This window comes from Phoxinus phoxinus (assembly GCF_949152265.1).
Source record: "Phoxinus phoxinus genome assembly, chromosome: 24".
Classification (NCBI taxonomy): Eukaryota; Metazoa; Chordata; class Actinopteri; order Cypriniformes; family Leuciscidae; genus Phoxinus; species Phoxinus phoxinus.
In genome coordinates, this window is record NC_136899.1 from 22,536,195 (window position 1) to 22,557,330 (window position 21,136).

At 36.8% G+C, this 21,136-nt stretch overlaps 1 long non-coding RNA gene across 2 annotated transcripts in view; it reads right to left on the reverse strand.

Moving 5' to 3' along the window:
- Positions 1–21,136, reverse strand: part of LOC306993108 — a 41,558-nt gene that overhangs the window by 4,993 nt on the left and 15,429 nt on the right. The window contains exons 3-4 of one of the 2 annotated variants that reach the window (XR_013796400.1): positions 5,149–5,471; positions 2,738–3,936 (exon numbers count right to left, since the gene is read on the reverse strand). The exons of the other annotated variant lie outside the window; for it this stretch is intronic. This is a non-coding gene — a long non-coding RNA (uncharacterized lncRNA). Of the gene's footprint in view, positions 1–2,737; positions 3,937–5,148; positions 5,472–21,136 lie in introns of those variants that run through there. 2 annotated transcript variants of the gene reach the window in all.

Consider the following 21,136-nt stretch of genomic DNA (forward strand, 5'->3'; position numbering starts at 1 on the left):
AGAATTCACAACACTGATGAATCACTCCAAGAACACATAAGGAAATTAAAGAGGGTTTGCAGTTCACTTTAAAGTCAATGCAATACTTTGTAATATTTAGCCAAAATCTCATAACTGGCTCTTCCTGTGATGTTCTTGGTATAACACTTTTTTCACAATCCAGTCAACAACCATGTATACAATCAAGTCACATCCTACTTTTCTTTTTTCTTTTCGACAAAGCTGTGTTTTGCTCTTAAATACATCACAACACGAAAGTCAATCACAACGTCCTTTGCATGCAGACTTTAAAGCAGTGCCATGATTCAGTAAAAAGGACTACTTTTGTGAATGTATACATCATTTAGAAGCAATCAGGAAAAACAATCAATGGAACGCAATCATTTTTCAGAATTTTCTTCTAAATCTACCTGAATGAATATAAACTACTTGTGATTGACTGACACTATTGCAGAAACTGAAATAACGCACACCTTCAACCAGAAAAGCTGAAGTCACCTTGTGGAGTGCATGGCTGAAGCCCTAAACCATTCAAAAGTAATCAAACAGAAGAAAACAACTTTCAGAGATTATTCGGTTATGTTTTATTTTAAGTGTTACAGTCTTATTATGCATTTAAGTACTGAGTAATAATTAACTACATAATTACTATAGGGTTAGACTTGGGGTTTGGTTTAGGGTTAGTTGTATGTTTTTATGCATAATATAGTTGTTACTACAGTTAACTACATGTAACATGTAACAAGGACACTGTAAAAAAGTGGTCCTTGTTACACATGTTACATGTACTTACCATAGTAATAACTGTAAATTATGTATAATTACATGCAATTAACCCTCAACCAAATCCTAATCTTACCCCAACCCTATAGCAAGTACATGTAGTTGCTTAATAATACTCAGTACTTAAATATATAATTCTACTGTAACAATAGCTAAGTTTCCATCCACTTGTCAATCGAATTATCTGAAGTTCGGGAAAAAAAACCTCATGCGAATAAAGCTGGTGAAAGTGTGTTTCCATCCAACGGCTTTAAAGCGAATAAAAACCTTTGCGTAATGGCGTCACATGCTGTTTTGTGATCAAATTGGTATATCGAATTGATTTGAGACATTTTAAGGCGTTTCCATTCATTTTCGCACTGAATCGCACAACATTCAAGCCAACATTTGCGAACAAAGTTTTGCTAGACAAAATGCAATTCATTATTTATTCGGCAAATAACGTTTCCATCAGCGTTTATCGCATAAGCCGTATCGATCAAGATACAATCCGATGAGACCGAACGCATTTCAATTGAGTCGATATTCATGAAATTCTATCGAATTTTACTGTTTCCATAAGGCATTTTTCATTCGACATCACTTAATTCGGATAAAAACGTGTGGATGGAAACATAGCTAGTGACACCTTAAAATAAAGTGTAACCAAAAAGTGTTACCAAGTATTCATTCATGTAGTTATTCATTTATTACAATTAGCTCACCATTTATTTATTATTAGTTATGCATTTATTAAAATGGTCACCATTTTAACAGAGTCACTCACTACAGCATTAATTAATTTTAATCAAATTAAACCTCCTCTCCCAATATATTTATGGAGTGAAATTCAAAGGATCATGTACCTCATTAGCATCTAATTTGTAAAATGTACTACCAAGGAGTTCGATCTAAAGTTATGGAGGACACCAGCCTTACTCACTCACTGCGGGTCTGCCGTACAGAAAATATATCGCCGGGACTGTGAAAGCATTCCTCAATGACATGCTGTGATGTCACTACCTCATAAATAATGTTACGTGATATCATATAGTGGCTTTTCATAAAGCACATATGTGGATCAACTATTGTAGCATGTTTATGCATTCTGGTTATTGTTTTTTCATTTTATTTTAATCAGTTGACTCAATTATCACTGTCAAAACAGTGAAACACAATATCAATGAACTGTCAGTCAATATTTCTGAAAGCACTGCAGACACAGAGTAAGTCTCAAACATTGATGCGATATAAAGACATTCTGGAGGTGAGCAGCTCAGCTCTCTAAATCAAATGAAAGCCAGAGACCATGCCGTGGCCAACAGACAGGAACCCTGTGGCGGTTTGTGTGGGAATGAGATTACACAAGACTCCCTATGTTAACCTATCTGCATTTTTATACCTTTATATAATTATACAAGCACATCGACATGCAATTTGGACTCATTTTATAAAGATAAAATTTGATTTGGGTTGTCAAACATATAAGTGCATGAGAGATGTAGTATCATTCATAATGGGATCTGATTATTGCAACAGTCTTTTTATTAGCACTTTATGAGTTTCTATCCAGATTTTGTCAGCATTTTATTAGTAAAGTAATTCAATATGCTGTAAAATGTACAGTTATTTAAATAATGTAATGAAACAAAGTTAACCTCTGTATTTGTATTAATTCTTTTTATAAGCGTGGCATGACAATTTAAATCCTACACTATATATTCTGTAATTTGAAGTGCACTACATGCTCATTCTTTATTATTATTGTTTTCCATATGTTTCCATGTTTGAGTCCTCAAGACACATGGTAGTATGAAAACTTTGTGGTGACAAAATGTTAAACAAGAAGTTAATTTATATTTATAATTTAAATATATTTATTTATTTATTTGAGCTTCTTTGCAAAAAAATTTAACTGCACTGAAGTTAAAAACAAGTAATACAAAATATTAATGATGAAAAAACGCTGATATTTGATAACTAAAGATACTTTTTTAATGCGTTTTTAAAATTGTTTAAATACAGGCAGTTCTTGTACGGTAAGTGTGAGTTTTCAATTTTGATCTAATTTACTCCCATTAGTTTGATTCAATTTCAGTGGGTTTTCTGAGATATATTAATGGTGTATGATGAAAATAGACCTTTAGTTACAGGTCTATGGTCTGTTGACTTTTGGTGTGATGATTTTCCATAGTAATATCTAAAGCTGAATGGTGTATTGACATCATATGAAGTGAATGCTGGCACACATGCTGTAATAACATGGCCAGAGTGGAGCACCTGTGGCGAGGAAGGGTATCTAGTATTATACGACTGGACGGCTTTTATCCCTGTTTCTACTATGGGCCAGAGTCAATTTATACTCTCAGCATGTTCTTCTGCCGACCCGCAACTCCAGCAAATCCAATCAGCTGTCCGCGGAATAGAGATGCTACTTGTCATTGATAACCGAGCTTCATCATGACATATCTCCAATGATTTTTGTTAAATAATACATTACACTTTAAGGCCTTGCCAAAGTAGTAATTATCTCTAAAAGCTAATTACGCTTGAGTAATTAATGCACATCTGTAAACATTCCAAGCAATTATGGATTACTCTCTCACGTTTACCAGTGTGATTTTACATCAATTACTCATCAACAGCATGACCGTCTCCTACAATCATACGCATACGCATACACACACACACACACACACACACACAGCGAAGAGTTCTTGGCAGTGAGGTCGCAATCTGGCTCTGCACCCCTCCTGCCGCCCCAGTTTACCAGGGTACCCTCATTAAACCAGCATCCAAACCTCCCCATCCCTTCTGCCACCTGGGTCTCCCACCATTTAGAGAGAGCGAGGGATGAGCAACATCCTCTGTTACAACCGCTAACTGCGACGCCAGCAAATGAAGGCACTATCTCAGTTCTAAAAGATTTACGAGCCTTTTCTTGGCCCTGAGTGAGCTTTGATAGGGCACTTCATGGATGGAAGGGGGTAGTATGGTTTTTAGGGACAGCAAATAGAGTTATTTATGTCCCTCCTGTCATATTTTCAGAAGGACCACAGGGGCAACAGGGCTCTAAATTAAGCATGGCATGACTGGAGAGCTACGGCCCAGTATAAACCAGTGGTTCTCAACTGGAGAGTTGAAGCCCAAAATATGGGTTGCAGTTCTGTTCAACTGTGAAAAAAAAGAAGAAAAAGAAAGCTAAATGCAAGCATAAAATACTTAGGATAACAAAACAAATAGACTTTTAAAATAGGTAACACTTTATTTTACAGTGTCCTTGTTACACATTACATGTAGTTGCTATAGTAATAAATATAAAGTATGTATAATTACATGTTATTACAATTACAACTAACCGTAAACCAAACCCTATAGTAAGTGCATGTAGTTAATTATTATTACCCAGTACATAAATGTGTAATTACAGTGTAACAAGGACACGTTAAAATCAAGTGCAACCAAATACGGAACTTGTTTCATACTTGAACTTTACACAGTTAGTGAACTGAATCAACACTAAACGGACTTGAGCTGAATAGTGATATTTTACAGACAAATATGAAGTTGTCTCATATTTGATGAAATTTGCATTATTGATTCTGTTACTTTCCTGTTTATTAATGTTAAGCTGCTTTGAAAGAATCTGTATAAAGCATGATATACATGGTGGTGACTTGATTTGATTTAAAGGAGTATTATGGGTTTGATACAAGATAAGCTCGACAGCATTTATTCTCTCATAAACACATTTCTACCTGACCCCCATTGTCTCAAAAAGCTGGGGTACAGTGACGCACTTACAATAGAAGCAAATGGAAGTGAATTGTTTCAAAAGTAGAGCCACAAGACGTCAATACACATGTTAACACGATATTAGCGTGAAATAAACCATATACTAACTTTTTATTTGTAAAGTTATGGTCACACATAATTTTGATAGTTTACTTTACAGTATTTCTTAACTATAAGTAATTTTGCATCAGTCTACTAACAATGAGAGCTAGTTGAGATGTTAGGATAGGGTTAGGGTTAGAGGAAAAAGTTGACATGAAGTTGCAAAGTTACTTATAATCAGTAGAATGTCTGTTGGAGCATCAAAATAAAGTGTAAAGCAGATATTAAGCAGACAGTCTACTATAATCGAATGACTGCTAGTTGACATTTAGTTGCAAAGATACTTATAGTTAGTAAAATGTCTAAAGTGGACTATCAAAGTAGCCTGATGTCGTCATACTCAGATTCTAGTCAGAATGGGAGTCTGATACTGCTCCATTGGGCTGAGATTATGGGGCGTTTCAACCGAACCAGGAAAAAAAATGCCTCTTCACTCAATTGGATAGACCTACAACCAATCAGAGCAACGGAGTAAGTATAACATCTTACCGATCTTAAAATGAATGCGCTGTGGATATCTTCTATAACAGACGCGATGACGGAATCTACACATCTCAATTCTCCAGCGGCAATCATCTTTGTTGTAAACGAATTCAACCCAAGCTCTCTTTGGTGACGTGGATGATTACGTTGCTGTTGATCATCGTATAAAGCCCGTCCTGACAATTTGATTGGTCCGAACAGCTCTGGTTCGAGCATAGTTGCTCCACAACGGATCAAGTCCAGACCGAACTTCCCGACCTCAAATGTTGTGGGCGGGGCTAAGTTCGGCTGGCATCCAGGCTATCAAACTTTTTTCATTATCATAACACCTGAAATTGTAAAATGACAAAACATCTTCACAGTTAAAATTTTATAAAATTCACACTATTTTTTTACAGAATAATTAATGCAGCATTTAAGCTTTATACATCTGCTTTTAAAATTTCCAAAAATTGGCCTCATTCACTTCCACTCACTATACATGCCTCACTGTAACCTTGACCAAGTATGCTGACGATTGAGCTAAACTTGTATTAAGCCTAGAATATTAATTTAGCTTCATCTTCTACAAGGGAGGATGAACTCAGGATACATAAATTGCAAGCTCACTTACAACAAACTTCTTTTTTTTTTTTGCTTTTGTCTTGCTTAATACAATGTATTTTCTGCTGAGAGTTATCCACGGACCATCTAAATTGAAGGGACACTTAGGAACCAATGATGAACCAAATAATAAATTCAGAATTTGATTAAGGGTGTTGCATTTACGTTTGTACAACAAATAATGTTGGTAATGTTGCCCAAATTGGATTGGACTTGATGTCTAGTGTAACATTTGTGCCCTCAAGCAAAACCTCTGCCTTCTCCACCACCTCCTGAAAAAGACTCAAGCTCCCTAATCGTGCCCCCCTCCCACAACGACAGGCCAACTGAGTCTCTAGACCAGATCGTATTGCTTTCCCAGTGTATACCCTGCCAAAAGATCACAGTCCCTCCACCTCTTCATCCTCCTCTGATTGGCTCGTTTCCACACTCATTAGCATGTCCCATTATCTTCCGGAGTAGTCTCTGGTTCCCGCCATTCTAATTATTATAATAAACAACATGCTTTATGACTTTCAAGATACTGGAAGAGCTTCAGCTTTTTCGTCAAGGTCCTCCGTCACGTGTGGGCAGGATTTTTTTCCCCTTTTCCAAGGGCATCTGGTTCTGGCTGTTCCGATGGGAGAGAGAAAACAGGAGGGATGCCGGGAAAAAACCTGGATGTATCCACCTAGAATTTGTTGAATCAAATTCTTGCACCTGGATATAATTGTTGTGCCGCTGTGCTGGGACTTTCTGCCGTTACAAGTGAAGCAAATTAGTGAAACGAAATCTGGCCTCCAATTGCGAGACACAACTTCACCTGTTCTCATAATTTACCCTGGAATAATAAAATAAAAAAATTCTGGCAATGCAGAGTTGAATTTGTAGAGGTAAATATTATACATCTGAAGGGAAGGTAATGCCGTTCAAGCATTTTATATCTAAAAGGTCAATGCGTTACATTGCAGGCAAAGTACTGGAGGTATTTTCAATGTTTTATACACCTCGAGATGCAGTATGCTTTGAAAACTACACACTTAAAGTATGGCTTGCATTCAATGCATGCTTCACAAATGCCACTCACATTCAATAGATTCACTCAGTGACAGGCATAGAAATGTAAACCTACAAGCTAAAAAAAAAAGGTCAAAACCAACATGAACATGAGCTTAAATCATAGCTGCCATGTGTCTTTTACTACAATTGCAGGCCAATAAAAACTAAATTTATATAAACCACGATAAGAGTAAGTTAACCAGAGGTAAGGAATCTGTTCAGGCACAACACATAGCTGTGTGTAAAACCCTGTGTAACATATTGCTTTTATAAAATGGTACAGTTAATCATTTCATTAATATTGTTAATCGGAATAAACAATTCATACTCTATGTATGAGCAGATAAACAAATTTAAATGTGCTTAGGGGTAGAAATGGAACAAGTTTTAAAAAGTGATTTTTCAATATTATTTACAATATAACCTGCATTTTCATTGGTTCAAATACATTATTTTTGGTATAAGAGACAATAAAAACAACTTTGTGCATCAAAACCAGCACGTTTTATAATGACAAAAAAAATCAAACATAGTTCACCCCTCACACACGTTATCACGTCGGTCAAAAACTTAGGCTGGCTGTCGGTTGGAATATTGTAAAAACATCGACATATCACTCATAGGCATCAATCACCTCATGATGATCTTTCTGTTTTCAAATCCACATCATTTGAATATCATGACATTGTTGTCTGTCAAAAAATAACGTGCACAATACACGGTAGCATTAATGAGAAGCAGAGGTCCAGCGAGTCACGCATTTCCTGGAAAACACAGTACCGGATGATTTCAGTACATCATCATTTTCCGAGAATAGGGTGAAAATGGCGTCCTGAGCAGCTTCAACATGCTGTCTGTAAGAGACAATAATGTGTAGAATACATAACGCACATGAGTATACATATGTATTATTCACTGCTGTAATTGAATCTGAATGATCAGAGAATAGAGCAAAATACTTCACACACATGCTAAAGAGAATAAACTCCCAATCCAATTGAAAAACTTTGACGGGTTAGTGAACATTCAACATGTGTTGGTTCCTGATGGAACAGGAAGTATATACACACACATAATATATACATACTTTTTTTATTTATTTATATGTACTGTAGTTTTAAAAGCCAGTACAATTTGACATCTGAACAGCTCCAAACAAATACTGTTAGTGTTCGACTCTGACTGGCTGGGATTGAATCCTTGAAAATCCAGCTTCTAATCATCATATGTCTGGGATCAAGCAGGGTATTTCAGCCGCATTTGTATTCATACATCCTCAACACACTAAGCCGATACAGGCATGGAATCGCTTTGATACAGTGTAGCCTATGCGCTCTGTCCTCTGTGTAACAGCCTCGTGTACAAGAAACAGAATTATGCCCTCTTAACTGAATAACACAGTTTACCAAGATGACAGGGAAAACAGATTAGTGCCCGAGGGAGTCCAGGGAATATCTACCAACGAGCATGAACATACAACACAACACAATGGCCCTGAATTCAATAAGGCTGAAGTTTTGAATTCTGCGCACGCAAAATGATATTTCATCCCTCCACCTCTTGCTCATACGGGTTTATTAGTCACTGTGGAAATTATCGCCGTGTAGCCGAGGTTTTCAAACATGTAATCTCTAATTGTTTTATAATTACCCAGATTGTTTTCTGCGAGTATGGGAAATTGCACATAGGAGAGATGAATTTCTGATGGGGGTATTACATTGAGTGACAGACAGACTGGTCTTGCGGCCACATGCTGGAGCAGTGATAGGGTGTCAGAGATGTGGTGTGTGCCATCGGGGGTGGTGTCGTAGGGCTTGGCAGGGGCTGCTGGGAGCAGGGGGCTTTGTTTCACTGAGTGCATAGTATTAGACCTCTAGGGAAGCCACGCAGCGGGGGTTGGATTAGCCCCTAGTTTACTATAGCACGTGCTTCTCAGTGCATGGCAAACTTGCGCTCGCTCCCCTACCCCCTTATTAGAGACCTCCTGGGATTGCCGTTTCCAACCCCATTTTCTTTTACCCATTTGCTTCGCACACTTGTCCTATTAAACGTCACTCACCTGTGATTTACATAATTGAGTCAAATTCAGCATGCTTCTTTTTTTAAATTAAAGAGCAAATTCTTATTAAATGTGTGAAATACTTCCCAGGTGCTTTCATTCCCCCCCCCCCCCCCAATCCCACCAATATACATGTATATGGAATGAAATATTTTCATTAGGATATATTCAGCGCTTCGATACACAATCTCCTTCAGAGTAAAATGCATATAGCATCCATTAAAATGTATAACCAATATGAAATCAAAATGCACCCTATTTACTTTCTTAATTATCGTACTTGGTCTTGTTTTTTGAACATATATTTGGTGCATGTTTTTTTAATGAACTATATGTTTGTCTTCACAGTCTTTAATCACTATGTAATAACTTTGAAATGACTTTCATTTTCACCATCTTATTTTCCCTGCTGTACATCACTCAGATTATGCAAACAGGTTTGTAAACACTTTCGTGTTAACTTTAAATAAATAATTAGTGCCGAGTTTTCTTGAGACAATGTCAAGTAACATAAAAACTCAAAACCTTGACACAACCAGCTTCAGGGCTTCAGTGTGCTCAGTTTGTCGGTGCTTTCCTTAAATATGTTCATCTTTTGAAGCGATCGAGTCTCTTCAGAAAATTTGGACTAAACCGCTCAATTCATATGGATTAGTATTATGATCCCTTTAGGAACTTTTTGAAGCATCAAAGTGGTAGTTGCGTAGACTGTCAATGGAGGGACAGAGTTCATTAAAAATATCGTAATTTGTGTTCCGTAGATTAACAAATGTCTTACAGGTATGGATTGAAATGAGGGTGAATAAATTATGACTGAAATGTTTAGGCTACTCTTCAAAACTCGTGCTTTGAATACTTCGATTTGTTACCGCCACAGTAACACAAAAGTACACGTAAGTTCAACATTACCATGCGCTTGCAATGTGTTGGCCAACCCCTGATGTCTTAATAGGGCAGAAACACACAGTTTTGCCAAAGAATGCACTTGTTTACCAGTTTTTAAAGGGTATGCAACTGCACACACACACACACACACAAAATTGGTCAGAGCAGGTCCACTTTAGAGGTTCAGAAGGTCATGACATATAAAAAGTCTGAAATTATCGCGAAGTATACGAACAAAACAGCCTCGAAAGCGTTCAAAACCAGTGTAGTATAAGAAGCTCCACATCTGTGCACCTGGTGGTTGCCTGGGGACTGTCTGCTACTGTCTTTAAGCAAGACAAGGAGAGATTAGTACACTCCCATTGGTTGGCCTTATGGCATTGCTGGGCTAAACAGCTGACAGGTGTTCTCCAGAACCCTTTCCCCCTTTCCCAGCCAACTTGTACATCTACCCCCACAGTGTAGGCATCCCTCTGATATATGCATTATGGTTACTTCTGCCGTGAAGTTCATATACGAGCTTGTTTATTGCTCAACGGTTTTCACAGGATTTGAGCAGGAATAAAAGCAGCAAGTCGTCTGTAGACTCTGGTGATTGTGGCTCAATGTTAGCTGGCTTAACTGAGGTTTCTTTATATTCGGAATGCTTGTTGGCAGTATTCACATTGACGTCAGACTATTTAACAGTTCACATTCAGCTTTCGGCACCAGAGGTGTTAGAGGTGTTACTTGGTGGTTCGTCCCCTTTGAGGATTCACTGGTGATGTTTTAACAGCCCTATTTCACTCCAGGAGTTTTGTGTTTTTAGTTTAAGTAGTAATAAGTAGTTCAATTGAACTTGCCATTGCTTGAATGCTTTATGTAAATAAGAGATATCATTCAAATTTAATTAAAGCCAACTTGAATTTATTACTTGAATGTTTCTGGGTGAAACGTGATAAAAGAAAAAAATATGAAGAGACCCATAAACTTACAGTACACTCACTTTAAGCAGTATGTAGAAAATGTCGACTGCTTGATTGCTAAATTTATTAAAAACATAAACTATTATCACCCAGAAATATATATATTAAAAGTTGGAAATAAATATAGTACATCTGACTTTAACGGTATTTACACTATACTAGCGTTATATATATATTTATTTACATTTATATAAGTTGGATATATTATATCCAAGTTCATCCGCATACATACAGTACACTAATATATTAGTTTTTTATATTTATATATAAATATATATAAAAAGAGATTTTCTACATACTGCTTAAAGTGAGTGTACTGTATGTTTATGGGTCTCTTCCTATCTTTTTTATCACGTTTCACCCAGAAACATTCAAGTTATATATATATTAAAGTTGGATATATTATATCTAAGTTCATCCGCATACATACAGTACACTCGTAAACAGTGAAGCAATACTAGGCTATATAGCAAATCTCACTTGCCTATATATATATATATATATATCGCTTTGTATAAACTTTAATGTACAGTTGGATGTATAAGTATGTCAAACTGCATGTATACAGTACACTCACAGAAAGCAATAGATTCGTACAATAACAAATCTCAATGGCCTGATTGCTCATATCATCGCAAAATGTAAACTATATTATCGCCCATCTCTAATCCACTAAAAATAACTAAGATATTACGATATTATATACATTCAATTCACAGCAATTACTGTAAAGCTGCTTTGAAACAGTGTTTATTGTGAAAAGCACAAATAAAAATAAAAAGTCAGAAGTGTGGGTTACAAAACTCCATTTTGCTTTGCGATTAGTCGTTGGAATGACGTGCACCAATTCACAATAAGTGGGAACGTAATTAGGATCTATGTTCACCTTTACAAGGCTAAACGTTGTAGTGTCTCGCATAATCCTCTGCAGCGATACTGCATCTGGCCTGAGGTCCACGTATCACACTCACGGCCACTAGTGTCAGACCACACAGGTCAGAGGTCGTGACCCTCACAGGTAGCAGTATGCACACACTACGAGACCCCACGCACTGCCTCGTTCTGTTGTGACGAGGGACAGTTCCCTGACACCGCAGATTCGCAGCCTTGCTAGCAACAGCGGTTTGATTTGTCGATTGGGGGGGGTGTTGAGGGGCAGAGGAGGCCATTGCTCTAATGGGTGGTGAGACAATGGGCCATCACTAATCAGGGACCTCAAGGTTGCCATGAGGTTAATTGTAATGCAGGTGGCACTTGTATAAGGGGGTGAAAAAAAAACAAAAAAAACAGTTGACTGCTTTACTGCTCTGGTGTCCATTGTGTTTTAACATCAGCCCCCCAGGCCAGGATTTGCCTTTCTCTCTCGTTCTCTCTCCTCTCTGTCCCCCTTCACCTTTTAATCTCTTATTATCTACCAATTCTCATTCGGGCCTCTGTGGGTTAAAGAAAACCTTTCACCAAATTTCAAAAAGGAAATGTAAATATTGAGCCTGTCCTGCCCTGCAGTGGCTGTTGTGATGCGCAGGAGATCCATTGATGGGCCCATTGCTCCTTCACACTGCATTTTACATTCGCTGGAAGTGTCCTTTTGTATCATTGTTATTTGTTTAAATTGACAGAAACAGCAGAATTTGCGTGTCATTGTGAGTCTCTGAAAGAACATCTCCAAATAAGAAGGTCTGGGTGAATAGAAGATGGCATGGCTTCCTTCACATGTTTACATTAGCTTTGTTAAGTCGCATTGTTTGTCACAGCTCAATCTCCACTTAGTTTGTAATTCACATTTGTCTCTATTGGTTTTAAGGACTTAAAATGCATAAAACGTTTGAGGATTGAGACATATTTTGCTGTTATGATCTTATACACAAATGATTTATTATATGTTGCAGACATGTTTATGTATGGTTGTTTGAAATTAATTTCTAAGAGCTTTAAACTTAAGTGGTATTTTAAGATCCAAGACAACATCTTATATATATATATATATATAGCCTATATATAAAAAATAAAAATCACGGCTTTTGAAAGAGTTCAAATTTGTAAAGTTTGTTATTGTAGGAACGGAGAACATTCACAGTTAATAATAAAATGAAAAAATACAAAACGAAAGTAAAAGACAAAAGCTCCTCACGGACGACCGCTGTCACATAATAAAACAAACAAAACAACATAAATCCAGGCCTGTTCCTCTCTCGATCTTCACTGTCGTCGCTCCTCTATGCTTCCGCTCCTCCGTGAGAGATACGAGACGGTGCGTCGCGCAGGTGTCGCTCATCACTCACGCCACCGGCCTCGCACCGTTCTCTCACAGCCCTCGACCTCGTCCTGCTCGCCGCAGTCTTATATCAGGTCTTTCATTTAATCAATTGGATACATTTAAGGGAAAATGTATTAATATAAATGTTTTTTTTTTTTTTTTTTTAAGTTTAGTTCCAATCTTATTTTATTGTATTTATTTGGGTGTTTTATTATTTTATTATTTAATTGGGAACAGATAGTTTGACTTTTGATTTAAAATTGGTTTCAAGGCATTGTCTCACTGAATATGCATAAAAGAGAGAAATATTCAGCTGCTGCAAAAATGCATGAATACTTATTGCAAGGTGTGTGTGGCATTGATTACTAAATTTGGTCAGCATGCATTTAAACTCTAAACGTAAGTGGTATTTTAAATGCAATACAACTGTATCTAAAATGCATGACTTTTGAAAGAGATCTAAATTTAGGTAATTTTTCATGAAATTTTTTCATAATTTCATAATCTGAAATATATCAAATTCAATGAACAAACTTAAATACATTATGTTTTAAGTATTTTATCAAAAGTAATAAATCAATGTTAAATGATAAATTACGTTAAATGTATTTGTATACTTTTTGGGGAAAATGTGGTTCTTATTTTAGATTAAATGATTAGACTGATTTCAAACATTGAATGCGATACATTTAAAGGAAGCATTGATGTTTTTGTATTTAAGAGATATTTTAAGTTTTACATTAACAAAACATTTTATATAAAAATGTATGACTCATGAAAGAGTCAATTATTAGATATGATAGCATGGAGCTTTATTGAGTATTAGTTTATTAGGATTTAAGTCAGCACTCAATCTGCAGCACTTCATGTCACTTTAGCGAGAACAGAGACTGCTACCCCTTCATTCATATTTCACTCCGTCAATAAATTCTCTAACACTTCAAAGTCCTCCCCATTTACAGAGTGCTCGTTTCCGAAAGAGCAGGCCGTAAGCAGCCCTACCCAGCACATATTGAGAGGCTGACACACTTGTAAGTTAGTATGCCCCCCTCTGAAACCAGGAGGAGGAGGATTGTGTGGGGAAAAGGTCTGAAAGACAAACATGGCTGTGGCTGCCAACCTGCCCAAGCAAATGTTCTCTGTGTTTATTCAGCTGATGATTGGACAGTGGCCAGCGCATGTCAGTCCTGGGCTGTCTTTCCTATCATGGCTAATGTAAGGGAAATACGTATAAGTGTGCACTTGATAACATGACAGATGAGATGCTGTGAGGTTATGGGAGAGTCTGTGATGCTTGTGTGACAGCAGCAAAGAAGGGGGAAGGAAAGAGTGCCACTTTATTTCTGCCAACTTCTTTTCCTGTCAAGCGTCCCCTTTGAAAGGGGCATTACACATTCAAGTCACTGTTGCGTCTTTCATAAAACGCACAGGGTGAGAGACAGTCTCAATGCAAAAAAAAGGGAAAAAGAAGGGGTAAAAAAGTGTTACAATGGATTATTTTCCGGGGTTGGGGGGGGGTTTGGGGGCTGGGGGGGAGGAATGAAGACACTGTCAAGAGCATTGTAAGCAAAAAGTATAAGTTCCACTATGTCGAGGAATCAATGGAGTCTTGGGGAGACACTTGTGACCAACCCTAGGTTTCCAAATGCACTTGCAGTGAACGCTTCAGTGAGCCACATTACTCTTTAATTCTCTCCTAGTGAACCAGTCCTGGGCTGTGTTTAAAATCACTCACTTGTACAGAGAATCCAGCTAAATTCCCCATATGAGGAAGGAGCAAATAAAACTGTTGGAGTGAATTTGAACACTGATGTAAATACTATTTCACGAGCCGGAGAGTGCTGTAGAGGTCACTGTATCTTATGTACCAAATATTGACTATAATAATTTAAACCAACAACCTTTAGTTCACAAAGGCATTTTGTCAATGTCGATGATTCATGGGAAAGTTGAATCATGAATTCATGGAACCTAATGAATGTCCTGTTTAATATTTATATACCATATATATATATATATATGTTTACAAATGAACAAACATACATTTTTATGCATTAAAAAATAACATTGATTTAATAAATGATTACATATTTTATATGTATTAAACAATAAAGATATGTATTGATTTAGTTAATGCATTAGTATTTAACAAATAAATAATTTATCAAAGTAATTTATTAAATGATTAAAAAAAGAACTAATGTATTATTGTTTTAATTAATATATATATATATATTTACGCTGGGCAGCATTTCTGTGGTCATAGAAACAATGTCCATTATCTTTATATGAAACATAAAATTCCCATTCTTGTCCCTAAAGTATTAATATAATATATTATAATAATATAATATGCAAGTGTTAGCTATATAGCAGAGAAGAGAGAGTAGAAGTCTGACTTTTAGGTAAAACAGCCGATGAGCGTTTAGAATGTGCATACACGAATAGCTGGAAAATAAGTTGTGCATAGAAAGCAACATTATTGATAATTAATCATTTAAAGTCATCATTACATCATGGATATTATATGTTGGAAAGTGTACAACAGTATACTGTACAATCAGAATTCACTGTATTACTGTTATTAGGTGGTTCACTAAGAATTCAGACATCAATACAAAATTGCCAAATCCCATATAGTCAGATTTTTTTGGACACATCTCCGGTCAGGGAAAGCATGAAGGCATCTTCCTTGAGTGTCTGGAGGATAAATGCAGGTTACCCACTAAGCCACTTGATCTTGTATGACTGCCATACCATTCTGCATGCAAAAATATGCACTTTTCTCCTCTCAGCTTTATTTTAATCCAAGAGTTTCAAACTTACACCATTCAAACAGTATTAACACAGCGATTATGCGCTTGGCTTCTGTAAAGTTACAATGTGATAAACAGCTGTCATCTTTCGCCCCGTTTGCCTGGCCGAGGCCTGGGAGTGTGACTGAGCCTGATAAAGCACTGCGATTCTATCCATCACACAATATTTAAGTGGATATGTGACGGAGAAGGCGACAAGCAGAACCAGCTAACTGATTAAGGCACCTTCATTACCTGTGCCTTGGAGACATCCGTGACTTCCCCTCACATCCTCTCGCTCAAGACAACGTGGGCAGGAAATCCGTCTCATTCTACACTTCTTAAATGGCTTTGAAATCAACCCTGTGACGTGTCAGCCTATGAACCACTTTTAAAATGTGGCATGAGACTTACCTACCCGAACGTATCATCTCATGTTAGTTGCGGTTTTGGGGATTGGATTGTCAAATCGATATTAAAGGGGTAGTTCAGTTCATCATTTGCTCACCATTATGTTGTTCCACACCTGTATGAAATCCTTTTTGGAACTAACAACCTTATTTATAAACTGCTCTTATATACACAACAGCTTACATTAGCTGCTCCTTTTTTAAATATTTATTTAACGGACAATGGCTTTGAAAAAACAAGATCAACTTACTTGAGAAGCAACCAACATGCTCCCAATTTGATTTTTTTTTGCAAAATGGTGTCTAATTCTGTCTAAATCGTACAATATTATTTGCATGTTTAATTTTTTTTTTCTATTCTACATTTTTTTTTACATTTGCATGTTAATCACATTGTGCGAATTCATTTTAAAACTGTTAACTCGTAAAATACGTTACTGTATACTGATAAAAATTATTCTGTGGTGAAGGAAATACTAGAGAAAAAAAACTATTGTAATTTCACCTGAATATATTAGATCAGGCAATAATTTAAAAAACAAAGTACATCCTATATTAGTACTCGATTTTATAATGTTGTTATTTACACTTTGATTTCTAAAAGCTTAAATTAAGTAAAACACAAACTTTTCTGATAATGGTGTTCCCATCATGCACTGGGACATGAATAATTAATAAGGTTGAAATTTTCACTGTTTTATTATTGATTTATTGTTGTTATGTTTAGTAACTTGCTGTTTTATGACACCTGGAGTTCATTTTCTACTCAAAATGACACATTCATACTCAAAAATGATCCATGGAATGTAACGGTACTCCATACACAATAACGAAGTATTGAGGTCTCTGTGTTCAGGCGGGTACATTACTTATGTAGATATGTCTACACAATATCTACAGTATTATTTACTTAATGCTCTCATAAAGCAAACACTATATAAGCATGGCTTAATTCAGTGTTATATTGTGTGAGTAAAAATTTACTTGCAACATATATGATTGAAAAATATACTTCACCTCTGTAAAGATGAATGTGTATTTAAAATGGGTCATTTATGTAGTAGACATGTGAAATTGAAGCCTTCTAGACTGAGAAAAGCCAGAAAATTGATGTGTGGCTCATGTGGATGAAAGACAACAACTCCCAGAATGCACTTGCTTCACTGCTCTACGAGGCCACTCCCAAGCCACGCCTACCGGTAAGAGACCGCAGTTAAAAATCAAGGCTAGGCTACAAGTGAGTCTCCGCAACAAGTCTGCCCGGGATTTTGAGATCGCCAAAAATGTCCGGGATTCGGCTTTTGCGTTCTACAGTCGCCATTCATTATGTTTACTGTGGCGAGCAGGACAAGGCTGACGGCCGCGGGAGAACGACGCGAGGACGGTGGCGTGATTACTGATGAGCGGCACCTGTGAGACGCGGCGTGATTACTGATGAGCGGCACCTGTGAGACGCACCGGTCTCGTATCTCTCACGGAGGAGCGGGAATTTTCTTAGCAATGCTAAAACGCACATTAACCCATCACTTGTTTAGCGTTCATGTAAACACTACATTCAGATTCATGCTGAGATGCTGCTCGGAATGAATGCAGTAAGATTGAAACAAAAGGTGTGCATGTAAACAATGAACAGCGACTGCAGAAAGCAAAAGCCGAATCCCGGACATTTTGGACGATCTCGACGACCGGACATGTCCGGGAAAAAGAGGATGGTAACCCCTACCACTCAGCTTTCTCCACAGAACACGAGCCTGTTAGCTTAGCGTCCAAAAAAAGAGGGCTGATTGACAATATTTGTACATTCTGTGAGTGAGATCCCACCCTCTATGGGCGGGTTGAAGACATGCGGATCTAGCGCCTTCTACTGGCTGTAGTCTTTAGCCTCTGGGCAAAAAATCCTCAGATGATGCAAAAATTACGATTTTTGCGTCATTGGAGGATTTTTTACAGACAAAAATACATAAATCTCTCGTCTCAGGGGGACATGAGGGAGGGAAGCACGGTAATTTGAAAATACTACAGGTTTTCTACTGATACAAAGCTTAATGCTAAATCCTGAAGTATCCCTTTAAGTAGATTTGACTTAATTCCAAATGTGATAAGATTGAAAACAAGGGTTGATATATCATGTACTGTAGTTTCTGTCTCAGAGTATCATGTATCAGCAGAGTTGCATGTATCTTTATTATTAAATCATAACATTTCAAATGTGGTCATTGCAGATTTTTTTTTCACTTTAGTAAACCAAATGAAAAGTGCAGTAAGACAAAATGCACATTCAAGAGACAATGTATGAAAACATGTATACTGTATGCATTTTCAAATTGCTGAAGCAAATTTATGGCACCAAATTTGAGAGCTTTGAGACTGTCTGTTTATGACTTAATTAGAATGTATTTGTTTCACATGAAACTGCTTTTTTGATTCTGTTATGCCGTTTTCTTTTTCAGCTTTTTTGGTTTAGAATGACAAAGCGGAGTAAATTATGATAGAATGGGGAAAATATATTTTTAAATCCAATTGCTTTTGATTTCATCTGCACAAACAGTGGCAGGTGATTTGACTTTCATCATCCCTCTCGCTAATCAATGGGATGATTTTATTTTTCTTGTCACTGGCTATTTTATTAATATTCATGACATTCATTAGCATGAAGCCATCTCGATTGGGAGCTGCCACACTAGGGCTCTAATGTAGTCACTTGATGGAAGTATTGTTTCTAGGGAAACCAGCTTAATGAGTTGCCGTCAAGAAGGGTGAGATTGTAAACTGATAACACCTTCTCTCTTGGTGCTCTCCATATTTATACATACACAGACACACACTTTTGAGATAGTGCCTAGAGCTGTGAATTGGAAGTTAGTTGTGTGAAATCCCTTTCCATGTGAACTCTTTTCACCCATTTGTGTGCTAACCAAACATGCTAGCTGGCTTGCACTTCTTATCAGTAGCAGAAGAAATGGTTGCTAATTGTCAACAAGCCCTGTTATGACTGAAGACTCATTCCTTCAATGGGACTTTCTGTAAAGCTTCATTTTTGTACCGAGTTATATGGTTAGATCACCCAAAGATGAAAAAAAAAAGGTCATCAATTACTCACCCTCATGTCGCTCAAGAACAGTTTGATTTTTTTTCATCTACGAAACACAAATGAAGATATTTAAAATGACCCTCCATTGACAGAACTACCATTTTGTCGCTTCAAAACGTTCATAAAGAGATCGTAAAATGTCTATATGAATCAAGTGGTTTAGTCAAAATTTTCTGGCTAGATCGCTTTATCTGATGAACAGATTTAACTAATAAACATTGTCAGCGAACATAAACAGAAGCTCAACCGAACCTTCTTGATGAACGAGAACAAACCTCATTGGTTCTTGCGGAAGCTCAAGCGCGCTGGGGTGTAACTCGCTGCTTAACACAGTACGGTGCGTTGTTAAAGAAATCAACTACATAGCTAGTCACGACTGTTTCCCGAAACTGTACAGTTGCAAACTGGTCATTCTACCACGTTGGTTAATGATGCCACGCAGGTGGTGGAGTAATAACCTCTATTAATGAACCTGTTTGAGATCAAATTAATGCTTGATGTTTTGTTTTAAATACGGACATGGCATCTAAGGAATAATTCAAATTTTTCTGTAATTTTGCTTTTTTCCCAGATTCAATCATAGGCTCTTTCTTGCATACTAGAGAGTTCACACAACTGTGCTTTAATTCTCTTGATGAACTAAAAGATGTAAACGACTTTTGTATGTATTCTAAATAAAATATATAGATTAGATTGTACTGAATGTTAGCATGCTTATTTTGCTCAAGATGCTGTTTGCGAATGTTCGTTGGAACTATGGTTTCGGGAGACACAGACTCTTTGAACTATGCTGATAACCATGGAAATTGCGACCATAGTTGGCTAACGATGCTTTCAGGAAACGCACCCCTGCGTAACACATGAGGATGAACCTCATTGGATTTTGTACATTAAGTAAACAAGACCTTGAGCTTCCGTTTACCAAATCTGATCTGTGCTTTAATTAATGTTTATGTGAATAAACTAAATTAAGATTAAATCTGGTCATCATGTAAAGCGATTGTGTCTCTTCAGAAAATTTGGACTAAACCACTCAATTCATATGGATTATAGTTTTACCATCTCTTTATGAACTTTGAAGCATCAAAGTGGTAGTTGCTTAGACTGTCAATGGAAGGAAAGAAATCTCTCAGATTTCAGTATAATATCTTCATTTGTGTTTCAAAGATGAACAAAAGTCTTCCGGATCTGGAACGATATGAGGGTGAATAAATTATGTCAATACATTTTTTTTGGGTGAACTAACCATTTAACGAAACAATATAGTATCTTAAAGTTGTGGTGAAATGGAAGCTACAATATAATCATTTCTTCTGTATTAGAGTGCAATAGATTACAAAAAAAGAAAAAAAGTAGGGTATTTTGAGATGTGAGCATTGCTGGGTTTAAAGGAGAACTCCGGTCAATTTTAACATTGAGCTCAATTTTTTAGTAAATTTGGAGTGCTGTCAATACAGAGAACAACGACAAAAATCGGTGTTGCCTACACCGTGTTATACTATTTTTAAAATTTGCACCCTATTGACTTGAATGGGGCAAATTTTAAACCTGCTTTTATTTATCTTATCATCCTTGATGTGTCATTACAAGTGCATTATATGTGAAAGATATTCATAAAAATGATGTTAATTCAACAAGCGCACATACCTGTATTTAGTTCCTGTTTTCGGTCGAAGTCCACAGTAGTCGACTGTCGAGTTCACGCGCGTGATCATAGGTAACTAAACCTATGCGCGTGAACTCGACAATCGACTACTTTGTACTTCGACCGAAAACAGGATTTAAATACAGGTATTTGCGCTGGCTGAAATCTCTGTATTGACAGCACTCCAAATTGACTAAAAATTGAGCTCAATGTTAAAATAGACAGGAGTTCTCCTTTAAGCGGACT